Raw genomic sequence first — 4,347 nt, 5'->3', positions numbered from 1 at the left:
TAATGCATTACAACCTATAATAATTTCAAAGAGAACTTTTTTGTTCGGAAAATTCTAAATATACATAAAATTTATATAAAAAATTTGACAAAAACAATGTGACAATATCATTATTATAAATAATAACATATTTAATGATATTTTGTTTTGAAATGAAAGATCCATAATAAGTCACATCATTATAACATTATATATGTTTTTTTTTTTTTTTTTTGGCAATGCTATATGTTTTATTTGTATAACATTACACTTTTTGTTTTTACAAGTGAAACTTTCGTTGTGAAAAAAATATTAGAAATCAATTTCAATTGTCATGGAGTTATCACAAAAAGGTCAATCCCAAAATTTTAAAAAAAAAAAATAAAAAAAAAATAATGATAAAATTATAAAATGTCATTAAGAAATACTTTTAGAAACTAACTAATTTAGTGTCAAAAGATTTATTTTTTAGACAAATTATAATTTTCACCTCGTTTTGGTGCCTATTTATGAAACAGGCTGGTGCCAATTGTGAAGCAAAAGCAATCCTCATTCTTAGCCTCTTTTCCATAGTCTACAATGGAACTATCCTCGTTTGCAAATGTTATGAAGGGGACTAGTAATGTTGTTCCAACACTGTATGGAGGGTACTCAAAAAAAGGGCATACGTGACATTTTTAGTAGGTAATGGTGATGAGAAAAGTTAGGAATTATGAAAAAAATTTCATGAAAATAATCATGAAAGAGTTATGATCATTGGATTACCTTGATTAGTGTGTGGTGCTTTTTATTCTAAGTGTAATCCAAAGGTCATAAAGCTTTCAAGATTATTTTCATGAAAGGTTTTTCATGATACCTAGCATTGTTGAATGGTGATTATGTGAAAGGCGTGGTTGCATTGGCTAAGTGTTTGAGAAAGGTGAAGAGTGCATACCCACTGGTGGACATGCCGGAGGACCACCGTAAGGCCTTGAGGTGTCAAGGTTGTGTCGTTCATGACATCATCGAGCCGATCTGCGCACCGGAGAGTCAGATTCCGATTGAAAGGATCCATAGTGAAGCCTTGTACTCCAAGCTGTGTGTGTGGACTGTAGGTACTATACTCCACCAAGCCTTGTACTCCTAGCTAGCTTTGGCCATTCATGCTTGTGCCTTTCACAATCTTCTTATTGCTTGTGCTTGGGCTCAGTTTTGAGTTTTTCATTTATTATACTCTCTCTCTCTCTCTCTCTCTCTCTCTCTCTCTCTCTCTCTCTCTCTCTCATATTGGAAAAATTATACCAGTCGCTCATACATTTAGTTCATTGTGTTATTGCGACTATTACAATTTTAATTTGTTCGGCTTTGATATTAAATTTTGAATTATATCTTAATTTGGTCAATTGAAAACCACAATTAGGATTTTTGACAAAAATATCACTTGTGAGGGTACATTTGACAATTGGTTAATATAGTAAAAAAATCATTAAAATAAAATAAAATAAATAAGAGAGCCACTATTCCCACTCCACTTTACTCTAAATATACTCTCTTCTTTATCCTTATTATACATAATTATATTAATATCTTTTCACACAAAATACAATCTGTGAAAAAATTAAAATTCCAAAGGTATTAATTCAATTATGTATAGTAAAGACAAATAAGGGAATATATTTGAAATAAAGTGGAGAAAGAATAACGGCTCCCAAAAAAAAATCAAAAAAAAATCAAGGATTTCTTTTTTATTTTCTCTATTTTTTGCATGTTTTTCTGTAAACATCCAACTTTCCCAATCAATAGTTTTTTTTTTTTTTTTAACAAAATATCAAAAACGCACTAAAAAAATCACTTTCCAAATCAACCATCATTAACACGTGCCATTTTTCTAGGGTAAAATAGTAAATTTACCAATATTGGTTATATCCAATAGTAAGTTGTCACTGAGTTGATTCCATATAATTTTGTCCTAAATTCTAAATGTGATTTCATTTAATCAGAGAATGGAGAAAGGAGAGGAAGAGGTGAACAAGAAGCGACAGGTGGTGGTCTGCCATGCTATATTTAGGCCTTGTTTGGCAAGTGGCTTTTTTAGCAAAAATATCAAAAAATTATTAAAAAAGTTAAAAAGCCAACAACTTATATAAAAAAGTCAAAGATTCTCTTTTCTCTCTATTTTTTTCACATCTTTTCGTAAAAAGCCAAAAAGTCATCCCAAACATAGTAGTTTTTTTTACATCATATTTTAACCAAAAAGCCAAAAAGTTACTAAAAAAACATGTTCCCAAATGAGGCCTTATAACTAAAAAAGCCCACAATAAATTAGTTCTCTCCAATAAAATTAATCTACATAATAATATCAAATCTAGCATGTTCCAATCCACGTTTCTCATAATGGTCGGTAGAAAGCCAATTACATAACACAAAAATATATGCCATATTGCTTATGTAAATAAATAGAGATTGGAGTATTGTTTGAAACATAGTAATTAATAGGTGTTCTTAAATGTCTAGTTGGAGAAGTACAAGAAGATAATCTATTTGGATGCAGACATCCTAGTTGCTGACGACATCGACCATCTCTTTGACTTGCCCAGCGGCTACTTCCATGTCGTCCCTGACTGTTTCTGTGAGAAAGCATGGAGCCACTCACCTCAATACTCCATTGGGTACTGCCAACTATGCCCGAATAAGGTTAGGTGGCCAACTGAGATGGGTTCACCCTCTCCTTTGTACTTCAATTCTGGTTTTTTTGTGTTCGAACCTAGCCGTGAGACTTACCAAAACATGCTCAAGACTCTACAGATCACTCCACCAGGAATCTTTCCAGATCAATTGAGTTATAGCATGATTTAAATAATTGTATCAGGATTTGCATCGGTATGTACTATACAAACAATTCATATCAGTGATTATTAGTATTGAATGTTTAAAATTTTAATACATATCAACTGATAATTAAAATTATGAATTATACACATATATAGGAGTCTCTCCAATTGGGCATTCAACTAGAGGCACTATTGGATATGGTGGGCCTATTTCTGGTCAATCTTAGTTGTTCAATTTTCAATAGTCACATGATTATATCACATTAAGATTAAAACTCTAAACAGTCTATTATCGAAATTATATTCACCATGTGGGTACTGAATACTGATCTTCAATCAATTTGATTTTATGCATTAATGATCTTTTAACGAGTCGTACAAAATAAACATTTTTTAATTAAAACCCAATAGCACTTTTTTAGTTGGATGCACGAGAAGTCGATTCCTATTTTGATATATGGCAGATTGCTAGGTCCCTGTGGTACTGAGCTCTATTGAAATCATCTCCATCATCATATGTACAACTGTAGAAAGACAATAAAGATCAAAGTGCAAACCTAAAGTTTCAAATTTCTTCATCACATCCTATCAAATAGTTTACATGTTTCCTAATATTACATCCATCTTTTGTACAAATTTTTTTTTTTTTTTTTGGTGTAAATTACAGGATTTCTTGAACATCTTCTTTAAACACATGTTCAAACCCATTTCTGTGGTATACAACCTGGTTCTTCTAATTTTATGGTACCATCCGGAGAATGTTGAGCACAAAAAAGTTAAAGTAGTGAACTATTGTGCAGTTGTAAGTATTTCCAACTAATCTAGCAAATCTGTTAATCTTCTTGAACTTCTTCCACAAAGTAGTTTTTTGTCTTGCTAATTTGAATCAGAACCATAGTTTGGTACACGCGCCCATTTTGTTAACTTTTTTTCACTTTAATTTCCAAACATTTAAGGGGTCAAAGCCACGGAAGTACACTGGGAAAGAAGCTAACATGGGTAGAGAGGATGTCAAAATGTTGGTCGCCAAATGGTGGGATATTTATAATGATAAATCGCTTGATTTCAATGCTGAAGATTCAATCCCAGTGATGCAGAGAAGAACATATTAAGGCCCTCAATCATGGCTTTGATGCTTGTATTTCCTGCCCAAGAAGAATCAATTGGCTCAGCTGTTGAATTATTGAATAGGTCATTATGGAGATCTTTTTCTTCGCCTCAACAAGGAGCTTTTCCAACAATTGAATGAAGAACAATGATGGTGGACAGATTGTTGTAATTGTATGTATGACTTTGTATGAGGTTTTTGCAGCATTTGTAGTAACACCCATACCATAAGAGGTTCACCAGATGGCTGCACCGTGGTTGTTTACTAATAAATAAAAGATTGATTTTTTATTTTATTTTTTAAATTTTAAAACAAAAGAATAATAATAAGGGAGATTGACCAATAAGTCCCATATTTTAGACTTATAATCCATATAATCCCATATTTTTTCTTGTAAGCCATTTAGTCCTTTTGGATATGTAATGACTCATTTGCCTGCCATATTAGAGT

General features: G+C 31.9%; 1 pseudogene; it reads left to right on the top strand.

The window, feature by feature from the left end:
* The first annotated feature begins 558 nt into the window (after nt 1–558).
* Nucleotides 559–4,038, top strand: LOC114289522 (galactinol synthase 1-like; annotated as a pseudogene).
* The last annotated feature ends 309 nt before the right edge of the window (nt 4,039–4,347 follow it).

The sequence above is a fragment of the Camellia sinensis genome, chromosome 10 (genome assembly GCF_055761805.1).
Source record: "Camellia sinensis isolate YWXY chromosome 10, ASM5576180v1, whole genome shotgun sequence".
Taxonomy (NCBI): Eukaryota; Viridiplantae; Streptophyta; class Magnoliopsida; order Ericales; family Theaceae; genus Camellia; species Camellia sinensis.
The sequence above is the reverse complement of the archived record's forward strand: the minus strand, read 5'-3'. Positions and strand labels throughout refer to the sequence as shown.